The 18,112-nt window shown below is 46.5% G+C and overlaps 1 long non-coding RNA gene across 1 annotated transcript; it reads left to right on the top strand.

The window, feature by feature from the left end:
- The first annotated feature begins 3,528 nt into the window (after positions 1-3,528).
- On the top strand, positions 3,529-9,896 carry LOC139075715 (uncharacterized). The gene is made up of 2 exons (XR_011526413.1): positions 3,529-3,662; positions 9,622-9,896. It is a non-coding gene; the product is annotated as an uncharacterized lncRNA (long non-coding RNA).
- Positions 9,897-18,112: the final 8,216 nt, after the last annotated feature.

Below are 18,112 nucleotides of genomic sequence, written 5' to 3'. Positions count from 1 at the left end.
GTTAATAAGACAATTCTCTGCGGGCTGCACTCCAGGGAGAAGTTGGAGCCATCAACTTGCCTTGCTACAGACTCGGCCCCTGTTCCAACAGTCAGGCAACTACCCTGTTCCCTTGTCCCTGGATCCCTGAGCCCAGAAGTGGGCTCCTATCCTGAGGTCAAGACTCGCTCCTGCCTTAGATTTCTTCCTTAGACGCCGCAACGCCTCTTAGTGTTCTCCTGAGGCCCAGAGTCCTTACTGTATCCTCAGAATCCTTGTTGGATGCCCTTCCCCCACTTGCAGGTCATTCCCACCGGAGAAGGTGCATTTGTTGGGAGCGATGCTGATGCTCAAGCAGAGCACCCACAGGCACCCCTAAAAATCAGAGCACCCAGGCGGTGGCTCCCCTAGCTCAACCCAGGCACTGCAGGCTGGGTGCTCATGGGCAGAGGCCAAGGGTGGGGAGAGGAGTGATAAGAATGGGGGCTGATCCGGGGATTTAAGGCTCAGTCGGCTGCCTCGAAGGCAGACGTGAGGTAGTCTAATGTAGTATTAAAGTGGGGTCGTATCCCAAATTTTTGAGAATGAAGACACTTTTTATAATTAAAACATTCTGTGGAGACCCACATGGAAAATTTTGCACTGTTGGTTATATTAATTGAGAAAAGTAATTATGATAATAAATATTTATTATTATAATAAATATATAAAATAATATGATAAATAATATTAACAATCAGGTTACTATGTTCAATAGCATCTTTACGTAAATTTCTGTTTTTTTCAAAACAGCACGTACAGATCTTTGAAAAATGTTTTACATGTGAGTTAAGACTTTACTGGTCTATTTCTGGCTGTCTACCCTTTGGAAAGGACCCCCGTGCCACAGCGCTGGCTGCCCTCAATGGCCTTCTGACTTCCATCCCCACCAGCCAAATCCGATCAATCGATGGATTGGATCAAGGAGAGGTCCATTCACATGGACAGAAGCCCAGCTGTGGCCTGGGGCACAGAGATGTGCTGGGCGAATTCAAGGTCTCTGCTTACCAGTGAGCAAGCAGGAGTTGTGGGGGACCAGAAGCCATAATGAAGCAGTTAATTAGAATGAAAATAGTAATAGTAGTGGTAATAAAAATAAAAGCTAACTTTTCTTGAGGATTCTCTAAATGCCAGGCTCAGTTTTAAGTACTTGATGATATTCTCTCATGTAGTCCTCACGAAAACCCGAAAGCCCTATGAGGTTTCCAGATGAGGAAATTGAAGCACAGAGACGGTAAATAACTTGTCAAGGCCCACACTTGGGAAGTGGCCAGCCTGGGATTAGAGCCCAGGCCCTCTCTTATCCTCTTCTGCCCCTTAAGGGAGCAGGACCAGAAGCACTAGGACGGTGAAAGGAGACGATGACTTTGTGTAGCCCTCTTGATTTCCTGAGTCTTGTTCTGTGTCTGGATTGCCACACAATTCCACCCTGAAGCCCCATCGTCCTCCTCCAGCTCTTTGTTAGCCGTGTCCAGTAGACGTGTTTCTTGCCTGAGGCTGAGACTCTTGTTTCTCTAGCCCGAGGCGGTGAGGGCGTGCACATGGGTTCATGTCCCTTTATAAGTCCCTGCGGACCCCAGAGTACGAAGAAGGGTCAGGGCTCTGAGAACCTGCTCCAGCTCCTTGCCTGACGGTGGGACCTTCAATAAGTCCTGTCTAGGCTGCCTCCCCATCCCCCACCCCCACCCCCACCCCAAGGATGACCTTCTGAGGTCTGGGGGACCTGAGCAGCGCCCACCTCGGGGAGCAGGTGCCCTGTGGCCTGGGCTGGTCCTTCACAAATGTGCTTAGATGTGGGCATATTTTCTTTTCTTTTTTTAAAGTTGTGGGTAATTTTTCACATTTTGTACCAGGCTGTCAATTCAGAAGTTGCTTCCTGTCTCTCGCAGGCTTGGGTGATCGCTGTGACGGTATTACCAGGACTCTACTCAAAGTGGATAGTGCACGTGCTGCCACCTACTGGAGGGAGATTAGCCGTTTCATCACAACTGAAAAGAGAAATTTTATGACAAACCTCAAACCTTCCAACCTCTTTCTTATTTCTCTCATATCAATTGGTATTGTTACGGGTCAACTTTTCGTAAAAACAATAAGACACCAACAGAAGATTTTTCTTTATTTACCAATAAATAACTAATAAAAATATGTACTATTTATCCAGGGTTCCCAATGTGTTAAGCACTCTACGTACATTCTCTCTTTTGTTTTCACCACAATCCTCTGAGCCAGATATGGTTATTTCCATATTTTATATATAAGGAAGGTGAGATCAGAAAGACTGTTAATCGTGTACTTCCTGAGTTCACCCAATTTAAACGTTAGGCTGTCTTGCTTCACCTTTAACCTTAAAACACATCATTAGTATGTCATTATTTGACTAAAATCTCATCAACTTAAAAAAAAAGGCATGGCAAATCCTGAAAATATTTCAGGTATGTTTCACAATTAAGCAAATAAGTAAATACACTATGGATAGTAAGAACAAGGTTTTTCCCTGTTGAAAAAGGAGCAACAAATAAGGAAAGGGGGAAGGCAGGAATACACCCTGTGGTGCTGGATTGGAATCAAGGAACTGGTGTGAACTCATGGCTCTATATACATAGATGGTTAGATACAGAAATAGAAATGGGTATGGGTGTATATATGTGTGTGTGTGCATATGGACGTATATCCTATCTTTGCCCTCTGAGAGAGGACTAGAAATAACAACACTCCAGTAGTTACATGCACACTAGCCCCTGGATCTTGGTTTCTAAGTACCATTCTCTAATAAAAAGAATTATGACTTCTTGGAGAAAAGGCTGATTCTAGAGGTGGGGCAGAGAAACTATAAATGAGCTTGGAAGATTTTGCAGTGTAAGAGAAAGTGCTCAAAAATGATGACATGACAAAAAGACATAGGAGTCACATTAAAGGGGCTCCCAATGGCCAAATCTGAGACAATTTGAATAACAAAATATTTAATGATAGTAATAGATTACCACTCATAGAATAAAGCAAATATCCATGACCCCATATTGATATAAATTAATAATTCCTTACAGTAGAATTGCAATTAATAGACACAGAAGGAATGATGCAAATAGGAAATCACCACTTGGCCAACATCACAGTAATAATTGCTGAGGGCAAGAACCATCGATGAATGCTAAAATTGGTGAGTAGAAGTGTGATGAGAAACAAGGCCTGCTCATAGTCTCAAGTTGTCTTCCTGAAAGACACTTATTAGTTACAAAGGGAACAGTAGTAACTTGGCCGTGGATAAATCTGGTAGGCACCATGGTATCCAGGTGGTCAGAGTTCTTCTCACGAGGAACGAGATGTACCCGCTTCACGAGCCTCCTGGGGTGAAGTACTGAAGTACTGAGAAGGACGCAGCTTCCTTTCTGTGATGTTCATGCCAAAATGCATGACCTCAATCTAATCATGGAAAAACACCAGGCACACCCAAAGTGAGGAGCCTTCTACGAAATAATTGGCCACTGTTCTTTAAAAGTGTTATAATCCTGAAAGACAGAGACTGAGGGAAGTGTCCCAGATAGGAGGAGACAAAGCAGACGTGAGAACTCAGTGCAGTGTGTGAGCCTGGGTTGGAGCCTGGAACAGAAGAAGATCAGTGGGACAACTGACAAAGATGGAATAAGGTCTGGAGATAAGTTAATAGTGTCGTCTTAGTGCTCATACCCTGGTTTTGATGATTACACGTGGTTGTCTAAGATGTTAATATTTGGGGATTCTGGGTGATGGTAAAATTAGTGAGTAAAATCGTGGTGAGTAATAAGGCCTGTTCATAGTCTCAAGCTGTCTTCCTTCAAGATACTTATTAGTTACAAAGGGAAAAATGGCAACTTGGCTGTTATAAAAGACATAGGATTTTTTGGTACTATTTTTGCAATTTTTTTAAGTCTAAAATAATTCCAAAATTAAAAATTAAAAAATTAAAAGCAAGTTTGCAATAAAATACACGTAGCTGAAAAATGCTTTTAAAAAGGCCTTACGAAGTACACAGGTTCTTGATTACCCAAAGTTTGAAGCCCCCAGGCCAGAGCTCAAACCCTCTGGTCTTCGGTCTCTTTATCTGTCAGGTGAAAACCCCCGTCTGACTTCCATGTTATCACAACACCGAAGTAGAAAGAAGGGAAGGATTTGGGCAAATATTGAGCAATACACATGCAAATGTTCGTTAGATGTTTTTACTGAAAGGTAGAGCACACATCAGACTGGCCAAACCCCCCGTTTTCAGTTCTGGAACGTTCTGACCACGGCTTCTGACTTATGTTCCTACATTTCACAGACAGCCCAAAGCTGCACCCCGCGGGATACCGAGCATCACAGGACTTCCACTTCCTGCTTTCACAATGCTGGCCCTTGGGTGATACACTCAAGGGGCTAAAGGAAACAGACCGTATCTGCTGAGCGCTTGAAATAATAACATTGATGATAATGATGGCTAAGCGATCATACGCCAGGCAGCGCTCCAAACGCTTAAACCAACCCTGAGAGGAAGGGCTATTGCTGTGCACCCCTCATGGAGAGTGTGGGCGACTTGACCAGGGTCTTTCTCTCTTGCAGGCACAGCTAGTAACTGGTGCAGTCGGGATCTGACTCCAGGCAGACAGGCTGCCTGCTGATGGATGAGAACGTGTGTGTGTTTGGGGGGGCGGGGGGGGGGGGTGCTGAGTTGTGGGGCGCTGAGTGCAAGGTTAACTGGGAGTTAGCCCCAAACCCTTTGGGTTTGTTATAGAGCCTTCTCGCTGAGTCTCAGAGCAGAACAGGGTCAGTCATGGGAAAGCACTGGCTGGGCCTCTGGGAGGTTATTCTGGGCCCAGCTTTCATCTCCCAGGGCTGTAGATGTATCTGGAAGGGGCTGGTGTGTGGACTTCCCCAGGACACCAACTCTTTCATTATTAGCCATTTATCCAGCCATTTCACACTTTCTCCTGTTCGGCGCCATAATTGGGACACGTGGAGGTTCTGATTATTTGGAGTTCTTCATATTCCCCCTTCTGGGCAAAGTCACCCGTGATAGATGGGATGCCTGAGACCCTTCCTGCTGCTGAGTGGGGCCCCAGTGCTGACCCCTGAGGTGGGACAAACGCCCCTTCTGGGCAAGAACATAATCGAAACCTAAATAGGAGCAAACCCCCAACAGCTACAAACTCCCTCAGTTTTCCTTGCACTTTCTCATGTCTTCTGGGAAGTATATATTACAGAAGCAAGGGACTGGACCAGAAGCCCTGGTCCTGCTGTGTGACTTTGAGCAGGGCCTTGCCCTCTCTGGGCTTTGGTGAACTCAGCTGTGAACAAGGAGCTGGGATCTGGTGATCTCAAGGGTCTCTTCCGGCTCCCGTATTTTGTGGCGCCAGGAGCTCGTGACAGGGCAGAAGGAAGCCAGCCCCATTCCGGATGGACTTGAAGGTGTTTTTGCTCTTTACTCCCGCGGAAGAGCTTGGCCAAGGTGTTAGGGAGGGATTGTCGCTGCTCTGGCTGTACACAATTAGGGCCGAGGTGACTCAGAAGTGAGCACGCCATGTGTTAAAATAAGTGGGCATTTCTGAGAAGGGAAGTCCAGGGGCTGGCCAGGATGGGATTAGCTGTTGATAAGGGGACGGGCATTGTTCTAGCTCTCCCCTGAGGCCCACACCACATCCTAGAAGAGGAGAGGACAGGTCCCTGGGCCCTAACAGGGCTGGGACAAAGTCAAGGTGGAGCTGAGGATGCGGCCCTGGAAGACTCTCTGGGGCTGCGGCCAGGAGGAGGCAGGGCGGTGCAGTGGTTAGGAACGAGGCTTGGAGTCAAGACCACTCTGCTCTGGGTAGCTGAGTGCCCTGGCCAGTCACTTCACTCTATTCTCATGCCAGCGCCAGAGCAAGGTTGAGTGGAGACAATGGAAGTAGACACTGAAAGCCTGCCTAACAGGCGGTCTGAAGCTGCTATACCTACAAGCCCCCCAGCAATCCTGAACAGCTACCATCCCCACCCCCACCCCCGAAGGTCCAGGCTAGAGAATGCAGTGACGGGGGTGGAGGAACTCTCCAGTTTAAGACTCTTCAGTCCCGAAAGACAAAGGCAACAGGAATGTGAGGAAACCACTGTTTACTCTCTTTTCAAAAGTGTTCCACCAAAATGTGTCCTAAGCTGTTTCTAGGTGGAGGACGATGAGGGGGGCGAGGATAGAGCAACGGAAACTAGAGATGTGGGCGAGGCCCCTGGGCTCTGCAGAAACCAGCGAGGAAGCCTGGATTAGTGAGAGGCCATCTCTCCTCTAACTCCCAGGGGGAACAGCCCCCAGGGGAGGTGGGTGTCTGCTCTCTTTGGAGTTGAAAGGGAACCAGAAAAGAAGGGGTTCAGGGGATCTTGTTGGAGCAGGAAAGGCTAGATTTAGGTTCCAAGAAGGTGCCTATGGGGGGCAGTGGACATTTGTAGCTCTCCCAGGGGCTGGTTGGTGGCAGAAATCTGTTAATGATGATCTAGCAAAAGAGGAAATTAGGTCAAGGGTCTCACAGAACCTGAGGGTGCCAGGAGGATGAGAACGGGCACCAGGAACCTTGTGGGAACAAAGTTGGGCTGGGTCACTGCCTCAGTCCTCCTCACCCGGGCTCTCTGGCCCCCTGTCTTTGCTTTACGTCTGCAGGCCTGGCCTCCCAGTTTGCTCTTGGCCTCAAATGATCTTTCCCCACGTGGAAACCACAGACCCCAAGACTTGTGACCTTCCAGATATAACACACAAAGCCGGCTCACCAGGGACCCTGTGACTGAGCTCCATATTCTAGGGAGAGAGAGTGAGCAGCCCAGCCTGGCCAGGGATTCGTCCCCTGTCCAGTGGGCAGTTCCACAAGAGCAATGTGGGGGCCCTCCATTTCTGCAGAGTTGGGGTGAGAGGCAATTCTTGCATTCCAGAGAGGTAAACTACAGAAACAAGGGAGCTACGCGGCCAGGAGGTTGGGCAGAACCAGGAGTGGAGGATGGGGGCTGCAGAAACCTCCTGAAGCTGGGCTCCAGGTGAGGAGAAGCCCTGCTGGGAGGGCAGGGGAATCCAGAATAGACATCCACACCCATGAGACAGACAATTTACTCACAGGTAATGAAGAGTGGTTTGAACTTTTATGTTAGACTTTCCCATGAAGAAAATCTATAATCTGATAGACAGTGATAGAGCAAAAATGTCTGATTTCTCTAGGAGGTCATTTTGCTCATGATAACCTTAGAGAGAGAATTAGAGAAGTTTAGGAGTGACAAATTTTTCACAGCCAGGAGAGAAATCTCCTGCCTAAAAAGAAATCATAGAGGAAAGGTCAAGAAATACATATATGTGTCCAAACATGGACTCCACCCCAGACCAATGAAATCAGAATCTCTGGGGGTAGGACAAAGCCCCCCATGTCATTCCCATGTGCATTCAGGACTATGAATCACTGGTCTCCAGAAAGACAACAGGTCAATGTCCCTCTTCTTCACAACAGGCACCCAGATATTGGCATATTGCTGATGGGAGTCAACATGGCGGAGCTTGCTCCGTTTCCTGGGCCTTGGGCTATGCCAACTGCCATCTAAGAGCCTCACAGTGCAGAGGGGTGCTTCTGCTACCCCTGTTTCTGTTGGTGAAGCCACCTGCCTCTTAGCAGGGCAGCTCTGACTCCGTCTCCACTAGGTATTCAGGCGGTCAGCAGGCATTCACCAAGTTGGGAGGCTGTTGGAGCATCTTGCCCATCAGAAGCTTCTGGCAGTATTAAAAGATAGAGGCACTACTCACAGACCCACAACACTTGGAGGGTGACTGACTGTCCTGGTTTTTTGGAGCTTTCCTGGCTTTAGTGCTGTCAGGGATCAAAATTGGCCACCCCAAAATGTATCTCTTTGGCTTGATTAATTTGTAGGACAAAAGACTCTGAAAGAAACTTTGACCTCCTCCCCAACTGCCTAAAAGAATTTAAAACAGAAGGGCCTCTTCCAGGAAGGAGCTAACACCATAAGATGACTGTAACGTGATGTAAAACATGTCTCTCAGGTTACCTTGTCTGTAGTTGGCCCATTTACATTTCCGTCTCCATGTAAATTGCCTTCCAACCCATTGAAGTCCCAAACCAGCCCCCTCCAACATCCTCCTTTGTCTTTATCTGAAGATGGTATTTAAGATGAGATCCTCCGCCATTTTGGCGAGTTGCTCAGTTTTCCTGAGTGTCTCCCATGTACTAACATTATAAAGCTTTGTTTGATCTTCTCCTGTTATTCTGTCTCTTGTGAATTTAATTCATAGCCCAGTCAGAAGGACCTAGAGGGTGGAGGATATGTCTTCCTCCCCTACAGCACTGAAAGTCCTGCATCCCAGGAAACCCCTCAGTCCTGGGCAAATGGGGGCAGTTGGTCACATTGCACAGTGGCTTATTGAGGTGGAGCACGTGAGGGAAAAGATGCTAAGTCGAGGGTCAGAAGAGCCCAGCTGACTGCTTCCAGCACCCACCCAAGCCCCACACTCATGGCCTTCCAGAGGCGTCTCTTAGCAGGGTGTTCCAAGTCCTGCCTCATTCTCAGTGCTGGGTTCTGCCCTGTCTTGGAGAATGTTGACTTTTCTCACACCCACACATGCACATACACAAGCAAAAAAAAAAAGGCAGGCATTGTTTAAACTTATAGCAGGTTATATTCTAGGAAAAGGTGGTGTAAGTAAAAAAGATAAAAATTGGATCAATTTTCCCACAGAAACAATATCATCATGAAAAACCCTGAACAAGGGAAACAGTTGTATAAAAAGTTCCTATCCTGGCCATGAAAAATTTCCCTACCTTTCTAAACTTCTCTAATGATTTCTCTGAGGTAGCAGGGAGCAAAATGGTCTCTTAGAGAAATCAGACCCCAAATGTAATTAACTGAACACTGAATGTACCCTAAGAGGTGTAGGATCTCAAAGTACATATATATCAAAGGAAAAGACAAATCAGTAATTAGTCAAATACGATGTCGTTTTATTTGGTGAAAGATTCTCCATGTGAGGGTTCACGTGGAGCAGTTGGAGCAGTGGTCCTCAACCATGGCTGCATGTTGGAATCACTTGGGAGATGTAAAACCTACTGATGTTTGGGTCCCACCCTAGAGATGCTGATAAACCCAGGTATGGCTTACGCACTGATGGGAGGTAGTTGCATTTGGGGCCAAGAGCCAGCGAGTCTTGCAGGGAGGGAGGGGGAGCGGGAGGAGGCTGCCTGAGGTCTGCGGTCAAGGCCTAGGGTCTCAGCGCTGGAACGCTGGGACACAACTGACTGAAAATGAAACCTTAGTGGTCATTGAAGTCGGTCTTCTTATTTTGCAGATGGGGAAATAGGTCTAGAAAGATGAAGAGATGTGTCCTCAACATTTAGAAGTAAAATTAGAACATAGGTATTTTGATTCCTCATCCTGTACTCATTTCACATTTTGGCGGTTTTAAAATAAGCCCACAAATTCCTTGATACTCTTTTCTTTAAAAAGTAAGGCTTAATTCCCTTCCCCTTGAGCATGGGCTGACTTAGTGACTTTTTTCTAATGAATAGAATATGGAGGAACTGGTGATTTGTGACTTGTGAAGTTAGATCATAAACGTTCTCTCTCTTGGATCACTCACTCCAGGGGAAGTTACCTGACATGTCTGCGAGGACACTCAAGCAGCCTTATGGAGAGGCCATGTGGCGAAGGTCTGAGGCCTCCTGTCAACAGCTTGGTGAGGGCGCCATCTTGGAAACAGATCCTCCAGCTCCAGGCAAGCCCTCAGATGACTGTAGTCCTGATTGACATCTTGATTGCAACCTCATGGGAATCCCTGAGCCAGAGCCATCCAGCTCAGTCACGTCTTAACTCCTGATCCACAGAACTGGCGAGATAATAAAAGTTTATTGTTTTCAGCAGCTAAGTCTTGGGGTAATTTGTTACACAGCAGTTGATAACAAATATACACACTACTCTAAAATATAATCTTTCAGAGTCAATAATATCCAATTTGAGGACAAACTCTAGTACAGTGGGAGGAAATGAACTGAAGGAATAGAAAGTATAGCAGCGTTTTCCTTCTCAGGGAGGATGAAGTTGGGGTGGTGGGAAAAATCTCTCTCCATACTAATCCTTTCTACTTATGGAGGCTGGTGGGGGTGGAGAAAGGAAAGGTGGAATCTTTAAGGTGTCTGTCAGTTCTTCATTCTGTTGATGCTCATAACCCAGCGTAGATGACTTTTGTTTTAGCAGAGCTCACAAAGCAGGCCTGAAACTGAATAGGAGTGGAAAAAAGGGATGGAACAGCTTTTAAGAATCGCTGTGTCTGACATTTCGTCATCTCATTTGTGTTGGTGTGAGGCAGAACTCCCTTGGTAACCTCTAAGTGTCCTATGAGGTCTGCTGCACACCCAAAGGCCCTGGGGAGCTCTAGGAAGGGGGCTGAGCTCTCTGTTTGGGTCAGTGCTGAGCAGGGGATGGGAATGGAGTCCGGAGAGGACCTGCACAAAGCTAAGGGTTGAGTGGAAGCTGGAGCTCAGAGCCAAAGAGCAGAGAGATCCTGAGGGCGGTGGCGTTGGTCAGGAGAGGTCAGGAAACAGAAGCATTCTGAGTCTTGAAGACCTCAGCCTGAAGCCCTGGAGTGTGAGGGGGAGAAAGTGGCACAAAGTGGGGGTTCTTGGAGGTCCGTGATGCCTCTGCATCTGATGAAGCCACCACGTCTGTTCTGACAAGCTCCAGAGAAAAAATGCTTCTGCTTCCCTTCTGCCTTCCAAATCCTTTGCAAGATCCTCTCACTGGCAAAGTCTAACCTGGGAGCAAATGAGGAAGGGGATTGTGGGAAGCAGTCTCCAGCCCTACACAGGAGCGGTGGGGGTGGTAGGCAGATGACACACTGGGGTTCAGCATTGGACTTCCCAATGAACAAGGCTGGGGAACTGCAGCTGATAGCTGGGTCGCCTGAGAGAGTTCCCTCTTACATAAAGACAGAAAACAATCCTATTTGCTACTTATTTTCCAAATGTTATCTTCAAAAAACTTCTGGAGAAAGGTCTTCATGTCAACTAGAAACTTCTGGTAAGAAAGAAGATGGGAGGCCAGCCCCGTGGCAAGTGGTTAAGTTCACACACTCCACTTTGGTGGCCCAGGGTTTGTCCTATTCGGATTCTGCGTGTGAACATGGCACTGCTCATCAGGCCATGCTGAGGGGGCGTCCCACATAGCACAGCCGGAAGCACTCACAACTGGAATATACAACTATGTACTGGGGGGCTTTGGGGAGAAGAGGAAAAAAAAAAAGAAGATTGGCAACAAACGTTAGCTCAGGTGTCAATCTTAAAAAAAAAAAACGAAAGCAAAATGGCACTTTTCACAGCAATAGAACAAATAATCCTAAAATTTGTATAGAACCACTAAAGACCCCAAATAGCCAAAGCAATCTTAAGAAAGAAGAAAAAGCTGGAGTTATCATGCTCCCTGATATCGAACTATATTAAAAAGCTATAATGGTCAAAATAGCCTCGTTTTGGTTTAAAAACAGACACAAAGATCAACGAAACAGAATAGAGAGGCCATGCACATATGGTCAATTAATTTACGACAAGGGAGCCAAGAATAAATGATATCGGGAAAACTGAACGGTCACATGCAAAAGAATGAAACAGGAGTACTATCTTACACCATATCCAAAAATTACTTAAAAATGGATTAAAGACTTGAGCATAAGACCTGAAACCATAAAACTCCTAGAGGAAAACATAGATGGTAAGTCCCTTGACATAAGTCTTGGGGATGATTTTTTGGATTTGATACCAAAAGCAAAGGCAACAAAAGCTAAAATAAATAAGTGGGACTACATCAAACTAGAAGCCTTTTGCACAGCAAAGGAAACCATCAACAAAAGGAAAAGGCAACCTACTGAATGGGAGAAAATACTTGCAAATCATATATCTGTAGGGGTTAATATCTAAAATATATAAAGAACTCATACAACTCAATAGGAAGAAAACAAACAATCTGACTAAAAAATGGGCAGAGGCTCTGAATAGACATTTTTCCAAAGAAGACATACAGATGGCCAACAGGCACATGACAAGGTGCTGAACATCACTAACCATCAGGGAAATGTAATTCAAAACCACAATGAGATACCCCCTCACACCTGTTAGAATGGCTATTATCAAAAAGACAAGAAATAACAAATGTTGTAGAGGATGTGCACAAAAGGGGACCCTGTGCACTGTTGGTGGGAATGTAAACTGGTGCCGCCACTGTGGAAAACATTGTGGAGGTTTCTCAAAGAACTAAAAATAGAATTATCATATGATCCAGCAATTGCACTTCTGGGTAGTTATCTGAAGAAAGTGAAGACAGTAATTTGAAAAGGTATGTGCATTCCCATGTTCAGTGCAGCATTATTTACAGTAACCAAGACATGAGGACAACCTAAATGTCCACGACAGATGAATGGATGAAGAAAATGTGGTGTTAGTATACACAATAGAATGTTATTCGGCCATGAAAAAGAATGAATCTTGCCATTTGCAACACCATGGATGGACCTTGAGGGGATTATGTTAAGTGAAATGAATCAGACAGAGAAAGACAAATATCAGAAGATCTCACTTATATGTGGAATCTAAAAAACAAACCAAAACTCCCCAAGTTCATAGATACAGAGAACAGATTGGTGGTTGCCAGAGGTAGCGGGTGGGGAGTGGGTGAAATAGACGAAGGGAGTCAAAATGTACAAACTTGCAATTATGAAAAAAATAAGTCATGGAGATGTACTGATGACTATAAATAATACTATATCGCATATGTGAGAGTTGTTAAGAGAACAGATCTTAAAAATTCTCATCACAAGAAAAAAAAATTCTGGTAACTATGTATGGTGATGAATGTTAACCAGACTTATTGTGGTGATCATTTTGCAATAGACACAAACATCAAAACATTATGTTGTACACCTAAAACTAAGGTAATGTATGCCAATTATACCTCAATTAAAAAAAAAGATTTCTGAACACTTTCCATGTTAAGGTATGCAAAATAGAAATTGTCATATTTCTGAACACTTTCCATGTTAAGGTATGCAAAATAGAAATTGTCATATAATTTCCAAATTCATACACTGCTTAAAATAAGGCCTAAGAATTATGAGTGTTGTTGACAGCACAGTGTTGTTGAACACATACCCCTCAACCCCCACAGCATGTAAAATATAATCTGTCTTCCTTAATTTGGACCTCTGTAATTAAGAATGGATGTTAATTCATTTCAACCTTTGCATACTCTAGGAAGAAAGGGCTGTCGCGCAAATGAGTAGAGTAGACATGTTTACACTAGAAATATTCTAACATCTGCAGAGAAAAAGTCGATTTCAACCTTCCTAGAAGTACCTATTTGAAGCCCCACCAGTAGCCCAGCAGAATCAGAAAAGATGCTGTTTCTTCCTGAAGACATTTGACCACCACTTGCCGGAGAACTATAATAAATATTAAGTTCACAACCATTGCAACGTGACGGATGCCCCGGAGGTGTGCTGTGTGTGTGCAGCGCCCATCCGCATAGAACCTGGCTGTGCTCACGAAGAACCGGTCGTTTAGGTTCCGAAGGTGGTCTGCTCCGGGACACTCTACCAGATTTACTTGGACCCATTGAAGGTCCTTCCATGACAAACGTTGTAATTTTTTTTTTTAAAAAAGGAAAAATCCACCTTTCAGTCTCTACTGATCCCTATGTCTCCTCTGCTTGCTGTAATGCGATTAGTGGAAACCTACTAGGTGCCCGCCGTGTCTGGTCCTATTCAAACGTACAGCCAACCATCTCTGTGGCCTCTTCACACCCTCCCCCAGCCGCCTGACTTACATCCCTGCTCCTTCCTCCCAGGCCTGTAGGAACCTCCAAGAGAAGGTAGTCTGGGAGCCCCTCTTGGAACCAGGGACCAAGGAAGCTTGTGGCTGGATCCAGAGAGTCCTCAGCCTTCATTGTTAGAGGAAAAAGCGTGTTGTGGGTGTGAGGGCAGTGGTCTGGGTAGTTGGGCCAGCTGTGAGGTCCAGTGAGTGAGCTGGACAGGCAGACGGAGCATCTAGGGCCAGAGGTGAAAATGGAGGGCAAGGGATCAGGCAGAAAAGAGCTGGGTCCTGGAGAGATCAGCGGAGGCAGGCAGCTGAAGAGGCTGAACTGCTCTCCCCAGTCCAGGGAATAAGGTCAGAGTCCACAGGCAAAGAGCCCCCAAGAGCAAGTGTCATGTAGAAGAGGTCGGTCCCAGGGCAGAGGCTGTGGGACTCTAAAGCACATCCCTCATGTGGAATGTTCTGCTGGGATAAAAGGCATTGCATCTGGGTTGGGGTTCTATATTTGAATTCCGATTTGCCTGTCAACTTACTTTGTGATCTTGGTCGAGACCTTTGACATCCCTGAGCCACAGTGTCCTTCTCTGTGAGACAGGATAAGGCCTGCCCTCTCCACCTCAGAAGTATTTTGGGAGGAGGGGGTTGGAGGTCTGGGGATCCTTTGACAGCAGTGATGAACTCAGGGGTCTGTGGAGGGGTGGGTGGAAGTCAGGGCGCTCCAGACCAGAGTCAGGGATCCGAGTAGTGAGGTGGAGGGAAATCCGGACTGGAGTCTCCCCAGATTTCTCCATCTGTAGGAGACGGAAACACCCCACCTTGACCTTGGGCTATTTCTAGGGAGCTGGCAGGCCACTCTCTCCATGACGGCAGTAGCTGGCTACCTCCCTAGTGGGGCTGGCTGCCCGTTCCTCCGCCCTGGCTGGACCCGCTCCAGGCTGGGCTGTCACAGGGTGAGCTGTCAGAGCCAAGAGGGAGGACAGAGCCCAAGCGGGCCCTCTGGAAGAGCCCCAGGATCTCAGAGACACGTTAGCTGCTGAGGGGAATAAAAGACCTTGACAGGAGTTCAGCCTCCTGTCACCTGAAAGGACCCATCCTGTAGGGCGAGTCTGGATGGTCCTGATATTAGCAGCCCCATCACCACCACCACTTTACATCTGCTTAGTGCCTTACCCTTCACAATGGCCTTCTCCTTCAGTCCTTCCTCCCTTCAACAAACGTTTATTGAGGGCTGACAGGGCCCCCATAGAGCTTACAACTCAGTGAATACACAAGGAAATAAATGAGAAAAACAAATGCAATTCCAACTTGTGGTAAGAGCTAATGAGGAAATGAACAGGGTGTCGTGGCAGGGCCTGCCTGAGGAGGTGTCATTTAAGCTGAAGCTGGAAGAATGAGAAGGAGCCGCTATGTGTATAGTGTGGGGAAAGTGTTCCAGGCAGAGGGAATAGCATTTGTGAAAACTCTGAGACAGGAAAGGGCTTGGTGCCTTAGAGATAGCAAGGAGTTGAGGGGGAACTGGACTATAACGAATGAGGAAGACAGGGTGGGAGACCAGATCAGAGAGACAGGCAGGCGGCAGCTCCTACGGCTATAGGGAAGGAGTTTGGATTTTCTTCCAGGTGCAATGGGAAGTTGCTGAAAGGTTTTAAGGAGGGAGTGAGGGGATCCAAATTATACTGTAAAAAGGCTGCTCTGACCGCTGTGTGGAAGGAGAGAAGAGGAGAAGTAGGAGGTTATTTCAGTAGTTTGGATGACTTGGACTTGGTTAGTGTATCAGACAGGATGGGCTAGGTTGTGCTGCAGTAACAAACATCCCCTAACCACATTGGCTTAACATAATGAACGTTTATTTCTCCTTCATGCTCAGTTTTTTGTGGATCAGCAGAGAGGCTCCGCTCATCTTAATCATTCAGGGATTCAGGCTGACAGGGTCCCCGTCTCAACACAATTTCCATAATCCTCACGGCAGGAGGAAGGGAAGTGTATCGGCTCTTAAAATTCCCCATCAGAAGTGGCAGCTGTCTCTTCCACTCACACGTTATTGGCTGTCAGTCACACAGGCATGCCTCACTACAGATGGGGTGGGAAGGTGCCATCCTACCATGTACCCAAGAGGAGAAAAACTGGATCACGCTAATGACCATCACAGGCCATGAGAGAGAAGATGGAGAAAAGCGAAAGAATTCAAAGTATGTTTTGTAAGTAAAAGTGACAGGTCTTACTGATGAGTTATGTGTAGAGACCAGGGGAGGAGAGGGAAGAGTCTAAATGATTCCCAGGTTTTTGGTTGAAGAATCAGGGTGGTTGGTGGTCCCGTTTGCAAAGGTGGTACACTGGATGTGAAACAAGTTTTGAGTGGGCCTGCAATGAGAGATTTGGAGTTAAACGTGCTCAAGTATGGCAAGTGAATTACGCAAATTTTCTGGAGCTCGGAAAGGAGGTTTGGGATGGATACAAATTTGAGTGTCATCAAATACAGGTAGTGATTAACACCTTGGGAATGGAAGAAGAGGGGGCAGGAATGAGCCCTGGGAGCCCCATCACCAAGAGGTTGGGGAGAGGGTGAGCAGCCAGCCCAGCAGAAGAGGAGAAGCCAGAGAGACTGAGGGAAACCAAGGAGGCACATCACAGACACCAAGAGGGCGAGGTTTTCTAAAGGGAGGGAGAGGCTGCTAAGAGGTGCATTCTGAGGATGTAGAAAGAGACCTCAGATTTGATGAGCAGTCTTTGCTGGAGTAGTGGAAGGAAAAACCCCTTTAGTGCGGGTTGAGATGAATGGGAGGCCTAGAAGTAGATACAGCTTGTGTAGACAATCCAGTGGAAAGGTGCAGCCTGATCTAGGCTTGAAAATTGTCCCAGGAACTAATTTTCTTCCTGGATTCCTCGTTTCTCATCAGACAGGCCTTGCCCCAGGAGGCAGGACGGCGCCCTCAGCTTCAGCCCCATCTCCCTTGTGCGAACTGGTGAGGGTGTGCATTTCTTTCCTAGGAATCTCAGCAGAATTATCATTGCTTGCGCTGGGACATGTTTCTTTCCTTGCCTGAACTAATCCCAGAGCCAAGGAATTCGGGCTTTAATTGTGCCAGCCTGGATTATGCTGCTCATGTCCCCTAGAGCTAAGGGTGGGGTCAATGACCTCAGAAATTCCATGGGAGAGGTTGATCCCAGAGGGAAATTAAGGCACAAATTCTAGAAGAGTGAGTTGATACAGGGTGGCAAAAATAATAGGTGCTCCCTAAATCAAGTAATATCTGAATTTTCTGTGTCTAAGTTGGTATTTGCTGTATCATTTACATAGTCACATATACTTTTTATTTTACATATATTTACATACATTACATACATAGTCACATATTTTCATTTACATATTTCCCTGGAGCCCCCAGGGGAAAGAATTGCCAAAAGCATTTTGTTTCAGGCTATCACAGGACAAAGGGCACGAGCTGCTTGCCAAGAGTCAAAAGCCAGTCGTCAAGAGGCGAGATGGTGGCAGAGAAAGGGCATTTTATTACAGCATGCTAGCAAGAGGAAAGATGGCCCACTCATGTCCATAAGAACGATCTTAAGGGGACACAGAATCTTGAAGCAGTTATATAGGTCAGTGGATTATAGGGGAGGAGGTTAGGAATGTTGACCCACCAGATCTTTCACTTTTCATTGATGATGGCTATCAGCATAGACTCTCTGTTCACGGGGGTCATCTCATTCCTAAGGAACTCAAAAGAACGAAGTTATCGTCATCACAGCTGGGAGGTACATGCACAAGCAGAGGTCATAAAATCCACAGAGCAGGTGGCTCTCCTGGAGGGTGCAAATCTAGCTGGGTTAGTTAGTCAGAGATCATTAAAAGTTACAATATGGTTGCTTTTCTACAATATGGCTTCCCTTATGTCAACCTGGTGCTGAGCGGTATCAAGGCCACTCTGCTTTCCTGTGCAGAATCTATGCATGTCCAAAGGGTCTGTTAAGGTGTCGGAGCCCTGGGTATCTGAGGAGGCATGCCCCAGGGAGCAGGCACCCTGACCTGCAGTGTGAACTGACCCCGGAAGGTGCCAACACAGTGGGGGGTGAAGTACTTCCTGGCAACTGCTCCCAGAGGCAGGAACCCCTGGAACAGGCCCACTGTCTAAGTCACAGAGCAAAAAGCTCATAGAATTTAGCTTAAAAAAAAAAAAATCCAAAAGGTACAGGGGATACATGGGGAAATGCAAATCTCAGTCCCACCGGAATTCTCAGTTTAACTAGTTCCCTGATAAGTTGGTTGTCTCCAATCTTGCACT

The sequence above is a fragment of the Equus przewalskii genome, chromosome 14, assembly GCF_037783145.1.
Source record: "Equus przewalskii isolate Varuska chromosome 14, EquPr2, whole genome shotgun sequence".
NCBI classification, from domain to species: Eukaryota; Metazoa; Chordata; class Mammalia; order Perissodactyla; family Equidae; genus Equus; species Equus przewalskii.
The sequence above is the reverse complement of the archived record's forward strand: the minus strand, read 5'-3'. Positions and strand labels throughout refer to the sequence as shown.